The sequence below is a fragment of the Dama dama genome, chromosome 21 (genome assembly GCF_033118175.1).
Source record: "Dama dama isolate Ldn47 chromosome 21, ASM3311817v1, whole genome shotgun sequence".
In the NCBI taxonomy this organism is placed as follows: Eukaryota; Metazoa; Chordata; class Mammalia; order Artiodactyla; family Cervidae; genus Dama; species Dama dama.
This window is the reverse complement of record NC_083701.1, coordinates 13,324,802-13,344,422: the sequence shown is the minus strand read 5'-3', so window position 1 is coordinate 13,344,422 and position 19,621 is coordinate 13,324,802. Positions and strand designations below refer to the sequence as shown.

Sequence of the window (19,621 nt, the reverse complement as noted above, 5' to 3'; positions counted from 1 at the left end):
TTTCCCCAGAATAACACAGCTAGTAAGTTTGGTAACTTGACCTCAAACTCTAATGTTTAAACCTCTCTCCTGTACTTTTGTGCTGTGTGTGCTCAGCTGCTAAGTCGTGTCCCTCTGTGCAACCCCATGAACTGTAGCCCACCAGGCTCCTCTGTCCATGGATTTCCCAGGCAAGAATACTGTAGCAGGTTGCCATTTCCTCCACCAGGGGATCTTCCTGACCTAGGGATTGAACCCACATCTCTTGCATTGGCAGATGGATTCTTTACCACTGAGCCACCTGGGAAGCCACTTAAGTTTTGTCATAGGGGCTGATATTTAGACCTGTCAGCTTCCTTTTGAGCCCATCTTTCTCTTGGATCTAAAAGTTGTGTCATGGAACAAGAGGAGCTCATTCTGTGACTCCTGGTCACTGGGGACGGCTTAAGGCTGAGCGTGGATGCCCTTTGTCATGGTCATGATGACAGATGGAAAAATGACCCTTAAAGATGCCCATCATGTCCTAGTCTCCAGAACCTGTGATTGTGTTACTTACATGTCACAAGGGACTTTGCACATAAGATTAAGGCTCAGGGCCCTGAGACAGATTATCTTGGATCATCTGAAAGGGCCTAGTGTAATCTCCTTAAAAGTGGAGGAGGGAGGCAGAAGAGTCAGAGGAGATGAGATGATGGAAACAGGGTCCGAGAGATGCTGTGATGGAGGCAGATGGAGGAAGGGGCCACTAGCTGAGGAACGTGGGCGTCCTTTAGGAGCTGAAAAAGACAAGGAAACAGATTCTTCTTAGAACCTTCAGAAAGGAACATAAGCTACCAACACCTTCATTTTTATCTTAGTGAGACCTGTGTTGGGCTTCTGGCCTCCAGAACTGTTAGCTCATGGATTGTGTTGTTTCACACCACTAAGTAATGGAAAGTCTGAATTACAGCAGTCGTTGCTGTTGATCATAATTGGTGTAATGGTCAAGCTCATGGGCTTTGGAGTCAGGCTGCCTGACTTCAGATCCTTGTTTTGTGATTTTTCTAGCTGTGTGACCTTGGGCAAGTGGCTTAAGCTGTCTGGCTGGGCCTCAGCGTTTTCATCTTTAAAGTCAGATAAGAGTGTTCTATAACACATGGTGTGATGGTGAGGATTAAATGGGAATTCCATGCATATGAAGAGCTTCGCTGGTGGCTCAGTGGTGGAGAACCGGCCTGCCAGTGCAGGAGATGTGGGTGGATCCCTGGGTCAGCAAGATCCCCAGGAGAAGGAAATAGCAACCCACTCCAGTGTTCTTGCCTGGAGAATTCCACAGACAAGAGGAGCCTGGTGGGCTCCAGTCCGTGGGGTGCAAAAGAGGCGGACACGACTTAGTGACTCGATGACAACAACAGCAATGCATGTGAATTGCCTGGAAATAGGCTTTACCCGTGGGTCAGGGTGCAGGCTTGGAAGACAGATTGTCTGGCCTCAGATTCAGGTTCTACTCTTTCTAGGTGTTTATGACCCTGTTTCCTCATCTGGAAAATAAAGGCAGGAGTCCCAGGGAGGTTGGGGATTGTATTAGATGGGGGCCAGAGCTTGAAGCAAGGTGAACAACTGCTCTTCTACAAGGGCAGTTATTGTTATCATCGGTGGGCTGCTGGCTTTTGGGCCCCAAACCCTAAGCATTGTGGATCTGTCTGTTTATCAGTTATCTTTAGAGTAATTCGAATATGCTGGATTGAAGTCCTCTTGGTCTCCCCTTATAGCTAGAACAGTACTGGGTACCTAGTAGGTGCTCAGTAGTTGCTGAATGAATGAAAAAAAAAAACAAGGAAGAGGCCCCAAGCTCTGCTCTGAAGAGGCTCACAGTGCAGGACAAGGCCTGGAAGGATGCCAGGGCTTTGTGGTTATCTTTAAAATGAAACAAAACAGAGAACTACTTCCTACCAGCTGACCCCACACCCCCTCAGCTGGGACCTCTGGGCCCTGCAGGGGAGCCCAGGGCTGTGTGCCAGGCCTGCCCCTGCTGGTAAGTCCCCAAGCGGGCTACCTAACCCTTCTGGTACTTACTGTCCTCCTCTTTATAGTGGGCATACCTCAGCCCCCCTGCTATCCTTGGGTAGTTCCTAAGGAGGAACCCTAAGCAGTGAAACCCTGTTCCCTTTGCGAGAGGGCTTTGGTGCTGGTGGGAGGTGACACTCCCCGCCCTCACCCGTATTTAAGTGTCAGAGCTACAGGGCATTATTTTTAGTGAGTTTCCTTCTCTGTGCACGTGTGTGTATGTTAGTTGCTCAGTCGTTTCTGACTCTTTGTGACCCAGTGGGCTGTAGCTCGCCAGGCTCCTCTGTCCATGGGATTCTCCAGGCAAGAATATCACAGTGGATTGCCATTCCCTTCACCAGGGGATCTTCCCAACCCAGAGATCGAACCCTGCAGGCAGATTCTTTACTGTCTGAGCCACCAAGGAAGCCCTTCCTCTCGGTCCATTTGGTCAAACATCAGGAAGGAAGAACAATTGCTGCTCTGGGTGCATGATTGTAACAAGATTGGTTTTTCTTCTTCTCATCCCCAGGCCTGATCTTTTGACCAGAAAGGAATTAAAAAGAAGGTCCCTCATGATGACTGCATCTGTCAGCTGCAAGGAGCTTCCTTTAAGGATCTTCTGAGTCTTGTGGGTAAACTCCAGGAGTTGATGATGGACAGGGAGGCCTGGCATGCTGCAGTCCATGGGGTCGCAAAGAGTAGGACACGACTGAGTGACTGAACTGAACTGAACTGAGTCTTGTGGATATACAGCGATTCTCAGCCACCTGCATGGGGACTGATGCTGGTGGAAGCAGCCTCTCCAGGGACACACACCGGCCACATTTCTGGATGCTCATGGTGGTTTTAGGAGGGCCCTGGCTGAGCACCTCGTGGATTCCTGCAGCCTGGATGAAGATGGGGGACAGAGGACCGACACTTCCTGCCTTTCTCACTGACGGGGATGTTCGGTTGGAGCTCTGCCAGCTCCCCCAGGGGCTGCCTCTGAAACGTAAGACCCACCTCCTCCTTGTGTAGGCATCTTCCGCGTGTTCAGTCCAGCACCCACCTGGGCTTCCAGTGCCGCCGCCTGGCTGGCGGGAGAGGTCACCATCATGCAGCCGGCTCTATTCTTATAACCGGGAACCAGGAGCCACGTGTCAGCTGGGTGCCTTGGAGCCAGAGGATCCTGGGCTGGGATCCGTAACCCACATCCACCCAGTGACTCGCGGACACAGTGACTGCTGGGTTCCTTGCTCCCCTCTCCTCAGTGGGGGTGACATGTCATCGTCCTTCGTAGGATCGGTGTTGAGGATCCCAGAACACTTGTGTGTGTGCGGCCAGCCAGCATCGTGCCCGGCACACAGCTGATGCCCAGCCCGCAGTGGGAGTGTTCCTCGTGGTTGGAAGGAGGTTGTTGCTCAGGCTTTGGAAATCTTTCTGATCACGGCCGGGGGGTGGCCGTGCTGGCCTTTTAACTAGGTGCTGCTGGCTGGCGTGGACAGTTGATCAAAGGTCCCAGTCCCCAGAGCCTGTGGGAGGGCTGAGTGCCCGGCTGGCAGCAGGCGAGGGAAGGGAGCCTTGTGTCCGTGTGAGGGAGGCGGACCAGACAACACAGGGTTCTGGGTGGTTCTGCAGCTGACAGGCTGTCCGGACCGGGCAGCTGTGATGTTGATGACTCCAAGGGATGTTGCCCAAGCGTTGGGCTGCCCAGAGGAGAGTGACAGCTCTAACAGCCAGTGTCCCGTGCGCTCAGGTCACCTGGGGCCGCCTGGCACTTGCCTGCAGAGAAGGCATGTGGGGCGGGGCTGGGGGTTCCGTTTTGGTTGGGTTCCCGGTTCTGCTCACGCCCTGCGGCACTTCTCAGCTTTCCCTGACCTTCTCATGGAAATGACGTCCCTCTGGTTACTGCCCACTGTCCCGGCCCACAGCTCCTCCCTGTGTCGAAATATTATATCCGTCTATGCAAGGTGTTTGATTTCTTGTCCTCCTCCCATCCTCGGAAGTTGTCCGAGGTCGAGAGGCATGTGTACCTTGCTCACAGCTAAACACACGCGGGCCCCTTATTCACTGCGTCGGAGTTGATTGGATCAGATCTGTCTCGGTGCTTTGCTTTCAGCTTCTGTGAAAAGGACAGACGGAAGGGAGACACGGTTTTTGAGCATCTGCAGAACTTAACCAGCCCAACAGTTCCACTGGGTGGGCAGTGGTGTGCCCAGTTCACAGCTGAGAACTTTGCCCAAGGTTATTTATTCAAGAGAATGCAGAGGAGGAGGGTGTGTGTGTGTGGCATTGCCTGCGATGGAATACTCTTAGGGTCCCTAGGTCCTCTTTGTCATCTGGAGAGCCAGACTATAAGTATGAACTCTGTGCCCCCCAGGGAGGAGGCTCCTGGTCCCCTGGGACTAGGTGTGGTGGGAACTCAGTGCAGCCCCGGAGGTCTGCTGGGAGGAAAGGACAACACAGCCTGACAGGTGCTCTGCTCACTGCTGCCCATGGCCAGGCAGGGCAGGGGGAGGAGTCACCCCGGGAGGGGGCTCTTGAGGGCCTAGGGGGCCTTGGAGGCTTGGGAGGCTTGGCTGGTCTTGCAGTGGCCATCAGAGCTGCTCTGGGGATGCGAGGCGAGTGTGGACACCAAGGCACAACCCTGGCCCTTCCGCTTCCACCCGCACCCCCCCTCGAGTCTCTGTGGCCATCTCCCCCCGCTCTCCCGCTGCAGAGCGGCGCCCTCACTTATCACACGGCCCGCAGCCCTGCTTCTTTCTCCTTTTATCAGCGGCTCCCTAGAACAACCCCATTGTGGTGGTCTGGGGTTATCTCAGGCTCCTCCCAGGAGGGGGTGGGTGGGCTCGGGCACCCAAAGGCTCGGAACAGTCGCAGCGAGAAGTATGGTGCCCGTTCCCCTCCCCTCTGGCTACTCTGAGCAGATGCCCCGTGTCTGCAGGGTTGCTACACGCCGTGGGCACAGATGTCCGAATAATCACAAGACATGTCCTGTGCAGGGCACGTGGCAGACCTTACTCCATTCCAGCCCCAGACCAGACCCGCGGGGTTGGCACCGCAGCGGTTGATTTTGGTACCCGAGTAGCTGGGGGCCCAGACTAGCGAAGGAGGTTCTCCCCAGGCTCCACAGGCGGCCCCGGAACACAGTTGTCACTGATGGCAGAGCCTCGGGGCCGTCTGCTTGGGACTGAGCGACACAGCTCCTGCTCCCTTCTGGGCCCCCCTGCCAGCGACCGTGTGACCTCAGGCAGATCCCCTCTCTTCTCTGGGCCTTGCTGCCCTCGTGGGTAGGGAAAGGTCTGATTTCTCTTCTAGCCTGAGCGCAAAGGCAGCGGCACTTAGCCTGGGATGACAGGAGTCAGCCAGGAGGCTGCTGGGCGGGCCAGCCGCCGTGGGCCCGGAGCGCCAGGCACGCGGCGGAGGGGCTGGTGGGCCCGGCAGCGGTGGTGGTGGTGCTGCTGCCCCCAGAGCTGCCATTTCCGGGTCCACGTCGACTCGCCCAGTTTCTCCTTTGTGATCGAGTGGCCGCTTCGTGTTTCTGCTTGGCCTGATCGAGATCCCCTGGAGGAGGGCATGGCAACCCACTCCAGTATTCTTGCCTGGAGAATCCCATGGACAGAGGAGCCTGGCAGGCTACGGTCCATGGGGTCACAAAGAGTCGGACAGGACTGAAGCGACTTGGCTTGCACGCACACAGTCTCCTCATCGCACAGTCTGTCTTTAGCTGCTTGGAAGAACCTGTTTCTGTTTGAGCCCTCTTACCCCAGGCTGCTGCTAGAGCAGGCCTGACTTTTTTTTTTTTTCAAATTTACTTAACTGATAGGCCCCTGTGAGGATTGGAGTCGAGGGAGAGGGTCTAGGGGATACAGCGCTGCCCCCTACATCCACAGACACCCCAGCCGGCATTCCTGGACATGGCTTAGTGACCTGCACCCGCTCCCCCGTAGCAGGGCTGGCCTGGGCCCCTGGGGTCTGCACAAGCTGAGTGTAGACCAGTCCCAGTGAACAGCCATGGGGTTGCTTAGTGTTCATCAATGCCTGATCAGTCTTCCAACCCGGGGAAGTGGGTGGCACCCCACCTTTACACGTGAAGAAACTGAGGTTCAGAGAGACCCAGAGAACTGCCAAGCTTGTCTCAGGAGAGTGGAGAAGCTGGTGGGTGCCCTCTGATATGTCAGCTTTCCACCTCCCTGCTTCTGCTTGGCTGGTGGTTCTCATGCATGAAGTGAAGTGTACAAGATGCCTCTAGCTTACATGGGGGGCAGACGTTTAGAAAAACCGTTTTGTGTTTATTTTCATTTGAATTAGAAAAAGAACATGCCTGTGATTTTGCAGATATTACTGCTTAGGACGTATTAATAGTTAGGGAAGTTGGAAAAAGGTCGGTTTGGCAAAAAGGTGGCAACACCTGGACATGGCCCTCCTGCAGGGGGCTCGGTTCGGAGCACACGTCCTTGCTTCCACTGGTGGCACTTGGGCTGTGTGACTCCGACCACGTCACGGGAGATGAGGGGTCCCCCAGACTGATCGAGTGGCTCTGTGTCCCACCTCATGCCAGCTGTGATGTTCAGTCCACCGTGATCCTCCCTAAATCCAGAAGATTCATGATGAAGCGATTGCACAGCTCAGTCTGAAGCTAGACTGAAAACAAAAGGAATCTTGAATGATAGTGCTGTAGAATCCTATAATTCTGCTTGAATTGACGTCTCTGCCAACTGTATTCTACTTATTGAGCACCAAAGTTTTCAGATCAGCTCCTGTATTACTTTCTGGTATTGGATTATGAAATAGTAAATATTGCTACATGCAAATCAGTCGATGATTCATTCATTCATTTTTTTTTTTTTCCCATTCATTTCTCCTCAGTAAATAGGGGATAGTATAACCTACCCTGTGGGTTTATTGTGAGAATTAAATAAGAGACTATATTGAAGGGATTACTTCAGTGCCTGACGTATGATCAGCACTCAGGGGTTCTTAGTTATTTTTAAACCAAGTGTTAAAATGGAGTTAGAAGATCAAAACATACAGACCTATGGAAATAAAGACCATTGAGGATTCATGAGTTACTAACGTTGAACATTACATTTAGTTCTGACTTCCTGGTTAGCGCAACATACAGAGTCTAAATCAAGGTTTGGCAAATCTTTTGTTCCAAGGGCTGGGTAGTAAATATTTTAGGCTTTGTGGGCCGTATGGTTCTGTCATTACTAGTCAGTTCTGCCTTTGTGTCTGGAAAGCAGCCATAGTATGTAAATGAAGGGGCATGGCTGTGTTCCCATAAAACTTTATTTATAAGAACTGGCAATGCGCCTGCAGGCTATAGTTTGCCCCTTGGTCTCAGTGAAAGAAACTTGTTTGTTTTTGAAAAGGAGAGACTCCTCCTGGATCATAAACACTGAGAAAACGTTGTTAGAAGATGTAGTCTTTGTATGAGGCTTGTTAAGCAGCATATGGATGATGGGGTTTTCACTGGGGTTGTAGGGAAGATACGAAAAAACTTCACATTCTGGGTTCTCCTGTGTGGATAGCAGACGTTTGTTGAGGGCTTACTGTGTCCCAGCCTCTGAGGCTGACCCATAATAAAGCCCACAGACACGTGCATTTTGGTAGGGAGTGCTGTGTTAGCAAGGGACCATCTTGGTGGCTCTTTCGGATGTCTTTTTTTTTTTTTTCCATGAGCTCTTTAATGTTTTGTTCTGGAAAACATCAAAGCTGTACAAAAGTCAGGTATCATGAATAGGGTGTCATTTCAGAGGAGTGTTTTCAGTGTTGGATGCCCTGTCCAATCCTGGAATTCCACATGGTCCTCAATGCTAATTTGAGTGGCAGGCCCAGCCCCCAGGTTCCTGCTTCTTAGGGTGGCAGGGAGCAGCTGGGACATTCTTGCCCTCTTTTGGCTAAGCACTGTGGTTTTTGGAAGACTATGGTTTTGGAGCAAAACACAGCCAGGTTGTGAAGCTTTGCTGGTTCACAGCTGTGTGACCTTGCTGTGGCTCCTAAGCCTCTCTGAGTCTCTCTCTCGTCATCCGCAAAGTCAGAACCATCGCGCCTCAGAATCTCTGCTTCTTTCCAGAGTTTTTGCTCTTTCAGTGTCAGTGAGTTTCAAGAGGCTGCTGGCCTCACCCCTCTCTCCTCCCAGGAAACCGGCTCCTGGCTTTTTCAGCTGGAGCCTGGGGTGTGAGAATGGCCATGCCCTCCTCCTGGGTGAGTGTTTAGTGTAAAAAGGCTTGGGAAAACACTGGCCTGCAGAATTCCGAAGTTAATGAAGGGGGCAGATTCCAGGAGGGTCTCTGTTTGACCTCTCACCCTTTCCCCAACACCCTGTTATCCCTGAGCGCGTTCAGAAGCAATGGAAGGTTTATAGCCGCTGCACAAAAGAGCTCTCACGCCGTGGGGCAGGACCGTGGCCTTGGCCCCTGGAAAGCAGGGTCAGGGCGTGTGAGTTTGAGCCTCTTCCCTGGTTAACCTGGTTAATGAGAAAGGCTTTGGGAGTAACCCAACAGGGCAAGAAAGGCCATGGTGAGGGGGAAGAGGGGCAGATCTGAAAAAGTTCAGGAATGATATTTAATTTCTTCAAAGGGGGACCTTAAAATAAAAAGCGGAGCTTTTTTTTTCATTATTCTGACATTAGAACCCATGCAGTCTATTCACTTAGGACTACTGGGGTAGGATAAAGAGAACAGGGTTGTTTTTATTTATTTATTTATTTTGTTTTTTTGTTTTTAATAAAAAATGTATTTAATAAATTTTATATTGGAGTATAGATAATTAACAATATTGTGATAGTTTCAACTTGACAGCGAAGGGCCCCAGCCATACATATATACATGTATTCATTCTCCCCAAATGCCCCCCAACTATCCCTTCCCCATGAGTAAAAGAACAGACTTCTGTGGGTAGTTGTAGTTTCGGGAGCTGTTCTCTACTTCTGCTTTTGAGAACTTTCTGAGAAAAGGCTTCAGAGGCCGGAGCTGGGCAGTGATGTGCCATAGCTTAGGTGTCAGAGGCCAGAGTCCCGCTCTGCCTGCGTCTGCAGCCCTGGGACTTGGGTGACTGCTGTGGGCCCGCAGGATCTTCAGGGTCTTGGCTGTGCACTTGTTTTCCCATCCCCGGGTGTCCTCTCTTCCCACCTGTTGCCTTGCTGGCACTCATGGTGGGGGGGAAAGCTTGGTCCCCCTGCTTGGTCTTGTAAAAGTGTCAGCCATGCTAATAGCTGGTTGTGCAGTGGGTCTTTCCCTCCCGTCTACCTGTCTGCTACTCTCCATGACTCCGCATGGGCTCGGCCTTTCTGGGGAGAGGGGCTCGGCTCCACCTAACTACCAGGAACTGCCCTGACCCTCCCCTCCTGCCGCTGTGGAGGCTTATCTGGCTACAGCCCAGAGCAGCTGCTCCCGGTGAGGTCTCTGAGTCACTCTGAGTTTCAAGACTGGGTTTAGCAGGTAGTCGAGGACATAAACAAATAAACATTAGCCAGGACAAGCTTCCAGGCCTCTGCTCAGTCAGGGGCCCTGGAAGCTTCTTGTTGCATGTCCGGGGAATATGAGAATGGCCCTGATGGAGACATGCTCCAGGGGGATGATGGGGGCATGTTAGAGAACCTGGCGTTTGCTGGCTGTGTGGCCTTGGGTAGGATGCTCTGCCTCTCTGTGCCTTCCTCACCTCCTCTGGGAAGCTGGTTATCATGAAAATGAGATGACCTGAGTTGTAAAACCTGGCCGGGGGTTAGTCCCCTGCCCCGACCTCAGATCCCCACACAGAGAAAATCCTGGACATACGACAGCTTTGCGAGGCTTTTGAGACTGCCCTGTTTTCCGTGCCATTCTTGGGACTTCTCTGAGGCTCCAGCTCCTCATCTTTCAATGAGGGGGCGTTCCTTGCTCTGTGCCCCTCGCACGCTTGTCGAGAGGACCCATGAGTCACCTCTGGGAAGGTGCCCGAGAGCTGGGCAGCCTGGCCGTGTCTGGCTGTGCTTTTCATGCCGGCTCCTCTGGGAAGGAGCGTGGTGGGGGCGGAGGTGACTGGGTCCAGCACCTTCCTTAGGGCTCAGGCCAGGCAGCTCTGGACCACCGTGTGCTCAGGACGCAGGCAGCCCCACCTCCCTTTAAAGTAGCGGAGCCCCGGGGGTCCTGTGGGTGCCCCCCAGTTCCCGCTCTCCTCCGTCCTTCTCAGGGACTTGCTGGACTTCAGAATCTGCTGAATTTGGGGGTTTCTTTGTATCATGTGAATCATCCAGGTCTGAAACGCAAAAGGAGAAGCCACAAAGGACTGCTGCACCATGGCCCTGTCCCCGCCCCCAGGATTAACCAGTGGTAAACAAGGAGGCATGTTTGCTTTGAATCCTTGCTTTTGTAGATATTAAGAGAAAACTAGAGATAAAGTGGATGTTGGTGGGGACTCTTCTTCCGTTCTGTTTCCTTCCCTTCATAGAAGTCCTACTCTTCTGAATTTGGGCTATGATAGGTCACCTTCTTGTGCGTGCATGCTTGGTCATCTTAGTTGTATCTGACTCTTTGGGACCCCGTGGACTGTAGCCCACCAGGCTTCTCTGTCCGTGGGCTTCTCCAGGCAAGAATACTGGAGTGGGTTGCCATGCCCTCCTCCATCACCTTCTTATACTTGGATTACAAACCTATTTGGAGGGCATTTGGCGGCACATTTTGTATATTTGAAATTCTCGTGGAAGTGGCTTAAAAGTAGGGTGTGATGGCTGCAGTTTGCAGAAGACGGAGTTTTCCTGATGCTCCTGTGGTTCAGTGTGTGGGTCTTGTTCCCAAACAGTTCTGTCAAGTGGTCAGGTCTGGCTTGGTAGGCATAGCGGGTGTCCGTGTGTAGACATTGATGGAACAGTGCTTGCATGTTCGTTACCCTTTATTGTCACCATGTGCCAAGATTGAAATAATCCTCCCACACCCAGAAGGTAGAAATGCTTTCTGAGTCTCACGTTATAGATGTGAGCGTGCAGGCTGGTGTTCAGACACCCAGCGAGTAAGGCTGCAGCTGGGATTCTAAGTTTTCCCCGGATCCTATTCCCTAGGCTGCCTGCTCCCTGCCCCAGAAATGTCAGATTGCATTGCGGGAAAAGTCAGGACTCAGGTCCCAGATGGACAGAGGGGGCCCTGCGGGGGGCCTGGCTCTCTGTGCCTGATGGAAGTGACACTTGCCTGCTCTATTTGCAATCCCAGGTTCTCCCCCCTACCGTGTCTCCGGAAGTCATGACCCACCGGCCGGCCAGCACTCGGGGAGGACAGCACAGGAAGCTGTACCCAGCTCTGCTGGTCTGCCTGCCGGGTGCCTGTCAGCCCGGCTACCACAAGGGAGGGGGCGGAGTGGGCAGGATGGGTGGGGAGGGGAAAAAAAAACCAAAAAATCTACAGCAAGCAAACAATTTAGGTCGTGCAGTGGACAGACCCCTGGATTGTTGTGAGATGACTCAATGACCAGACTGGGGTCAGGAAGCCTGGGCTGCAGAAAGATAATGTGAAATCTTTGTGGATTTTTTCCGGGAGTTCTTGCCCTTTTAAAGGATTTTGTTTTCTGCGTTATCACCCTGGGGATCCTGGCTTTGGGGTTTTCTAAGGCAGGGGTTTATGGAGAATGCGAGGAGGCAGGATGGGGCAGGGCAGGGGAGGGGTACAGACCGAAGAAGGGGAAGAGGAAGATGGGGCTGGAATGGTCACATTCCCCGTCCAGTTCCTTCCCGATTCAGTTTCTCTCCCAGGAACAAGAGGCCAATTCACGTGGCTCCAGTGGCCTCACTGGCCTGGAGTTGAGCCCATGCCTTCCAGTGACTAAGGAGGAAATGCCATTCCACTTATCCCGTGGGCCCTGCATCCCCAGGCCATTCTCTATCGTCGCTTTGTGACTGCCTCATCTTTTTGGCATTTGCCTCTTTGGTTTCTTTTTCTGGGTAATACGCTGAGGTTATGTGGACTATGATTCCACAAAGCCCCACCAGATTTCCGTCTTCCACACACAGTTGCTTTCGGGTGACCTGGGCTACTTGTGTTGAAGACGGTCGGCACCTCTCCCCACCCCCACTGGTCTTGGCTCTTCACCCGGCTGGGGGCTCTGCAAAGCCTCCTGGCTTTCCCGGCAGAGCCAGGGGGCTCTGTCCTCTGTGGTCTGAGTCTCTGTGCTCTGTTCTCTGGGGTGCTTCTGCCGCATGGGTCCCTCTCTGCTGGGAGCCCAGGAGCATTGCTGGTGGGAGGACAAGGCTTTGGCTCACCTAGTATTCAAAGCCCTCCACGTCTGGCCGGTTCATGTTTGCTGATGAATGCCGACCTCTCCAGACCCAGCTGCGACTTTTTCAAATTAAAGGGGATGGGATCCTGCACATTTCCCTATGTGCCCTGGGCAGATAATCACTGGTTAAAAGTGGGTATGTGCTGTGTTCTCAGGGTCAATCCTAGAAAGACATGCCTCCCCTTCACTAAATCAGAGGAAGCAACAGGAAAGCAGTATGTGTGTGTGTGTGTGTGTGTGTGTGCGCGCGCGCGCTCAGTTGTGTTCGACTCTTTGCGACCCCGTGAACTAACTGTAGCCTGCCAAGGTCCTCTGTCCGTGGGATTTTCCAGGCAAGAATACTGGAGTGGGTTGCCATATCCTACTCTAGGGGATCTTTCTGACCCAGGGATAGAACCCGGGTCTCTTGTGTCTCCTGCATTGGCAGGGAGATTCTTTACCACTTGAGCCACCTGGGAAGCCCCTTGAAAATGGTATAAAAGGTGTTTAATAAAATGATGTGACTTAGAGTGAGGAGGCCTGTGTTGTTACTTATGAGTAGGTGACCCTAGACTGAGCATTTCTCCAAGCCTCAGTTTCCCCACCTGCAAAATGGGAGCAGTATTAGAGCTACTCTTCCCCCACCCCGCACTGCCACACCCCCAACACACACACACGCACACACACTTGGAGGATGGCTTCCTGAGCTGGCACATGCATGTTTACTACAAGGAGGGAGCTCTCTGGAAAGTGACCCCTGGACACTTTTTTTCATATATGAGCTCAGCGGGCGGGATGGACCTTTCAGAACCACCAGGGCTCTGCTAGGGGGCCTGGTGTGCTGGGCAGGTATAGGGACCTGGGAGTGGGGAGGCCTGCATGTTGGAAAGCCGGGCAGTGGGCAGCCCCTGCAGAGACACGGGGGCTGCCCTCCTGAGGCAGTGACCAGCCATGTGAAGTGGAGGATTCTGAGGAGCTGTTTGGCCAGAGGATTTTGGAAGCAGACAGAAGATTGCTGGTACATCAGACCTGCAGGGGCCACGGTGGTCCCCCAGGGCGGGATTCTCTGCGTGCCTACAGTGCAAGAGTTTGCGGGGTGTCTTCCTCACTGGGGGGAGGGCGGGGAGGTGCAGGGGCGCTCAGCCCCGAGGGCTCCACGCATCATGTCCAGCTTCAGGTCGGCTCTGCTCCACTGGGGTCAGAGGAACAGGTACGGGTGTCCCAGCTGTGTGGAGGGGTGTCGGGGGGGCGGGGGGAGAAGGATTGGGGGGATGGGGGCCGGCAGGGGGTGGGTGAATGGTGTGGAGTGATGAGGATGTGCTTGGCAGGGTGGCGCTTAGGAAAGCTTGCCTGTTTCTTAGCCCATTTCCTGCTCTGTTGTCTGGGCCCCTCTGAGCTTTGGCGTCCTGATCTTCAGACTGAGGATGGGGAGCTCCGTTTTGTGGGTAAGTGGGAAATCCTGACCTGAAATGGGATGGAATGTAGGAAACCAGCTGATCCCTCCCTCTTTTCTTAACTCTTCTCGGTCGCTTGACACTCCATGAAGCCCGTACCAGTCAGATCAGCAACATTGAATGACTTCCTGATCAGAGCTGATGTTCATCTAGTGTTTTTGAAGTCCTGGGCAATGTGAAGCAGATCTCATCTGTTATATGATTTAATTCCTGCCATCATTCTAGGATTATAGTGCCATAATTGGCCCCTCTTTACAGATGACTAAAACTGAGGCTCGGAGAGGTTGAGTACAGTGTCTGAAGGCACACAGCTAAAAAGTGGCTGCATTGGTATCCCAGCCGCAGCAGTCTGGTTCCAGAGCTTGTGCTGGTAACCACTGTACTTAGCCTTCCAGGAGGAGGGAGGAACTCGTGTGTGTGTGTTTGTGGAGGAGGGCAGTAGACGTCATTGTAAGGTATTTCTATGTTAAGATATTAGTGGGCCAGGCTTGCTTGCAGAATCTCTGACAAAGAAACCACAGAAGATGGTTCTGGAAGGGCTGGGGATGTGGGCTTTACCCAATAGTTTGTCAGTCTCAGGACCTGTGTTGGGAGGGTCTGGGGGAGGCCGGGCCTATGGACACCCACCCGCTTCTCCACCTGCTCTTTACCACGCGGGACGCAGAGGAGGCCTGAACCATCTGACCTCCCTCCCTGGTCCCCACTTCTGCCCAGCTCCTCTAAGGAACTTCTCCTTCTGGTTGACAGCCGGGGTCCTTTGTTCCAGACGTTACTTTTTTGGATCTGTGTTAGTTGAGTGGATCCAAGTGCACCTGTAATTGGGGACCCCCCCCCAGGCGTGCTGCTTCCTGCCAGAGTGCCCCGGACCCCCACAGCAGAGCACTGTGGCCATGCTCCCAGCTCCCAAGTCTAGCCCGCTGGCCTAGCAGAGGCTCCACAGAGCCCAGCCCTGGGGTCATGGATCCTGAACGTGGAGAGCCAGCCCTGGGGCCGTGGACCATGAACGTGGTTACCCGGGCGCTGCTTCAGGTGAGCTGGGCACTACTGTGTTGTTGCCATTGTTCGGTCGGTCAGTCGTGTCCCACTCTTTGCGACCCCAGGGACTGCAGCACGCCAGGCTTCCCTGTCCATCACCACCTCCCGGAGCTTGCTCAAACTCGTGTCGATTGAGTCGGTGATGCCACCCAACCATCTCCTCTGTCGCCCCCTTCTCCTCTTGCCCTCAGTCTTTCCCAGCATCAGAGTCTTTTCCCAGTGAGTCTGCTCTTTGCATCAGGTGGCCAAAGTATTGTGTATATAAGTAAATACAATATGTAAGTATATATAAGGGCCCTGCCTGGGACTCCATATTTGTTGTCATCCCTACAATCCCCGCATAGTCTCTGTTTTACAGACGAGAGACTGAGGCCCACCCAGGGAGGTTAAGGAAATCGCCCGAGGGTACAGCCCCAGAACCGAGGCCAGCCCAGCTGTATCTGCGGCCCGTCCTGCTCGTCCTGGTCTGGGAAATCGAGTGTGTCTGGTGTGACTGGAGGTCAGGGCTGCAGGGGACGTCCTGGCTCCTTCCAGGTCTCAGATTCCTCTTATCTCAGGCGAAGGCAGAAAGTGCAGCTTTCCTTCCTATAAACTGTTTTAACTGAACCTCGCCGCAGGTCCTGGGTGGTGCTGGTTTCAGGATGGATAAGGAATGGGTGCGGCTCAGTGCGGGATGTTGGCCGATGGGGGTGGGCAGGGCTGCGACCGGCCTTTGGCAGAGACTTGGATTTGAGCGCCCCCAGTGGGGTGAGCCTTGGGCCCTGGGCCATCTCTTTACTGCCTTGAAGGGAGAGTCCGTTTTTCAATTCTGTGATCCCACAGTTGGAGCATTTGGAGCTGGGACTCAGCTTGCTGTTCAGAAATCTGTACTAAACACATAAGCAGACAGTTTAGGAAGAAGGATTGTCTGTCTCACTGAAGGGTGTGATCATAAGAGCTAAATTTTTTAGCACTTCCCAGGCATCTTTACACATGTCAATTGATGAAACCCACTGCAACGAACTGCTCTGAAAGATCGACGTTACTATCACCATTCCCATTTTACAGATGAAAATACCAAGGCTTGGGGGAGTTAGGTAACCTGCTCCAGAGATCCCTCGGCCAGGGAGCAGCCAAGTGGCCGAGTGAACCCAGGGAGAGGCTGCACAGTCATGCAGGCAACACTCTCCTGGCTTATAGAGCTGCGCTCGGGGAGGGTCCAGCCGTCCGGAGCTGCCTTTGCCCCACATTACCAGAGAAGCTGGTTTATCCCCATTTTGAGAGATGAGGAAAAAGATGGCTCCGAGTAGTTAAGGAATTTCCCAGTATTCAACAGGTTGTAAATAGCAGTATTAAGATTGAACCCAGGTCCACTGACTCCAAATATAGAGTCACTCTTTTTTTTAAACTAATTTGTTTATTTGATCTTAGCTGGAGCAAGTGGGATCTTCGATCTTTGTTGCGGCATGTGGGATTTATTTTTTTAGTTGTGGCGTGCCGGGTCTTTAGTTGTGGCATGTGAACTCTCAGTTGCAGCATGTGGGATCTAGTTTCCTGACCAGGGATCGAACCTGGGCCCCCTGCATTGGGAGTGCGGAGTCTTAGCCACTGGACCACCAGGGAAGTCCCTTAGGTCCCTCTTACATCGTTTCCTCCCTTTCTTGCTAACTTGGAGGCTCATCTCACGTTTGTCCAGCTGGCCTCTCTGTGAAGTGCCTGTTCTTTGCTGGTTTGGAGCTGGAGGTTTCCCCAGTGGCCTCCATGTCGGTCCCTTGGGGTCAAGCACAGTGTCTGCTTTGCTTCTGCTCCCCCAGCACCTCACAGGTGAGCCAGAGCTCCCTCCACACGTGGGGTGATCAGAAAACGTGGTCCACTCAGCTGGGCCCAATGTGTGCGCTTTGGTACCTAGAAGCCACGCAGTGTTGAGATGAATGCCGGGTCACGTGTGACCGTGGCCACTTCCACCTCTTCCGTGACTGTTTCCACGGGGTCTGGTGGCTTGAGAGAGTGCGTCAGGGCACTGCTGCTTGAGTGGGTCCTGTCTCCCCTGTGGGTGGTCTTTGCTCTGTGCCAGGTGTTAGCAGACTCTGCCCGTTTAGGGGCCTCGCAAAGCTCTGCAGCCCGGAAGCATTTCCCTTCTGCTGGGCCTAACCCACTCCCCGCTGTGCACATTTCCTTCTCTGCAGAGGAAATGGGAACCAGCTGGCCAGGATTCCTTGCAATCACCTCCTCAGCCTCTCCAAGTAGAATAAGCCCCGAAACGGCATAAGCCATTCCCAGGCTTCCTTCTCTTGTCCTTCTCTAATACTTCCTCCAAGGTCCTGCTCCCCAGGCCGTTTTAGCCATGTCTCTGCTCTCCTGGGGTCTTCTCCAGAGCCTCCAGCAGCTGCGTCCTCCCTGCCTGTCTGTGGGGCCCATCCCCACCAAATCTCTAGTCCTGGGGCAGCTTAGGAGTTGGCTTCTCCTTTGGTCAAAGACAACCGAAGACTCAACCGCAAAGATTAAGAACCCAAGTTAAAAAGGAGCAAAGGACTTGAATAGATAGTTCTCCGGAGATTTGCAGATGACCAGAAAGCACAGGAAATGAGAGAAATGCAAAGCAAAGCCTTCTTAATACCTCCCAGGATGGCTTTGATAAACAAGAGCAACAAACAAACGTTGGTGAGGATATGGAGAAATTGGAACCCTTGTGTGTTGCTGGTGTGGATGTAAAATTGCGCAGCCATTGTGGAAGACAGTTAAGTGAAACATAGAGTTACCATATGGCCCAGCAATTCCATTCTTAGGTATTACCCCAGGGAGTTGAAAACATGTGCCCACGCAAAAAACCGCACCCGAATGTTTATAGCAGCACTGTTCACAGCAGAAGGTGGAAGCAACGCAAATGTCCATCAGTGGATGAAATGAATGTATAAATGTGTGTGTGTATACATCTATATATACACGCACACGCACAATGGAATATATATATATATATGAATATATAGTCCATTGCCTATCTATATACATGCATATGGACGCACAATTAAATCTAATTCAGCCATAAGGAGAGCTACAACATGGATGAACTTGGAAAACATAATGCTAGGTAAAAGAAGCCAGACACAGAGGGTCATATCTTATGTGATTCCAGTTATATGAAATACCCAGAGTAGGTAGATCCATAAAGACAGAATGCAGATGGTGATGACTAGGGGTAGGAGACAATGGGGAATAACTTAGTGGGTGTCAAGTTTTATTTTAGGGCAATGAAAATGTTTTGGAACTAAAGGTGATGATTGTATGAGATTGCAAAATGTACCAAACACCCCTGAATTATATACTTTAAAACAATTAATTTTACTTCATGTGGGTTTCACCTCAGTTCAGACAAACAAACATGGTAGCATTGACGGTCCTCTTAGGTAGTAAAAAGAGGAAATGTAGGACACTCGATTCATGCCAAATCAGGTGTGTCTGACACCGGATTCACTGAGTTCCATAGCGTAGGGTTGGGCCCTTGTATTCCCATTTTCCAGATAAGAAAGTAGAGGCTCGTCTGGGGCACTCCGTTTATAGTGACCCAGACACAAGCGAGCCAGAGCTTGTCTGCCTCTGACCTGCCTCTGACCATTCTTCTATACTCCTTGCCTGCAACACAGAGAGACTTTTGTGTTGTGGTGTTTATTTTAGATACTAAGCTCTGTGGATGACTGTGCTGACTCTGAGGATATCAGTTCTAGGTCCATTTGTGAGATGCCTGCTCTTTTCTTCCCATGGGTCCTTTGAGGTCCAGCCCACTCTGGCCACTCATCTACAGCGGTCTTTTTCTAACACGGACTCCTCACATGTCTTACAGGGAGGCAAAGATTTGTAGCCGGAGGAGACAGAAGATGGGGGTTTGAGTCATGGTTCTGCTTTGTGATCATGGTTGTGTCTGTCAAACTCTCAGGACCTCTGTTTCCCTGAACATGCAATGGGAGATCGTAAGAACACCCACCTCATCCTTCCTGGGTCATCCGTGCAGGGTAAGTGCTCTGAGCATGGAAAACATCATATGGACGCGAGTGATGGGAATGGTCACTCTGAGTCAAGTTCAAGCTTCTTGCACATTCAGCAGAGGACAGACGTAAACTCCAAACTGTAGCACTGTTGGCTGTAGCATGGCTGGCACTCGGCAGTGATTTGTTGCACGAACAATTCAATGAATGAGCCGCATAGGCAGTCAGGGATCTCAACTGTGGGCTTGGTCCAGGAGTTAGATTTGAGATTTGTCCTTTGTCTGTGCTCTGAAAGCACCGTAGGTCGTCAGGAAATAGTTGTGAGCTGGTCTGTCTGTACAGGCGTGCCTCGTTCCATTGCACTTTGTAGGTGTTGCGTCGTTTACAAATAGAAGGTCTGAGGCAACCTGCGTCGAGCAAGTCTGTTGGTGCCATTTTTCCAACAGCATTTTCTCACTTTGTGTCTTTATGTCACGTTTTGGTAGTTCTTGAAATATTTCAAACTTTTTCATTGCTATTGTATTTGTTACGATGATGTGTGATCTTTGGTGGTTAGTGTTGTAATCGCTTGGTTTTATATTTTTAAATTAAGGTATGTACATTGGAAATAATGCTGTTGGATGCTTAATAGGCAGGCTACATTCACCACGGTGTAAACATAACTTTTTAAAAAGGTTTCTTTAAATTTATTTTTCAATTAGAGGATGATTGCTTTACAATGTTGTTTTAATTTCCGGTGTTCAATGGCGTGACTCACCTCTAAGTATAAACGTGTCCCCTTCCTCTGGCGTCTCGCTCTCACCCCCATCCCCGCCCCCGACAGGTCATCACAGAGCAGCGAGCTGAGCTCTCCGCGCCACACCGCGGCATCCTACCAGCTATCTGTTTTACACACGGTACTGGATATTTGTCAGTGCTAATCTCGAGGTTTGTACCACCCTCTCCTTCCCCACCAGTGTC

General features: G+C 52.0%; 1 non-coding gene across 1 annotated transcript; it reads right to left on the bottom strand.

Moving 5' to 3' along the window:
- Positions 1–16,231: 16,231 nt before the first annotated feature.
- Positions 16,232–16,304, bottom strand: TRNAG-CCC (transfer RNA glycine (anticodon CCC)). Its single transcript has one exon. It is a non-coding gene; the product is annotated as a tRNA-Gly (tRNA).
- Positions 16,305–19,621: the final 3,317 nt, after the last annotated feature.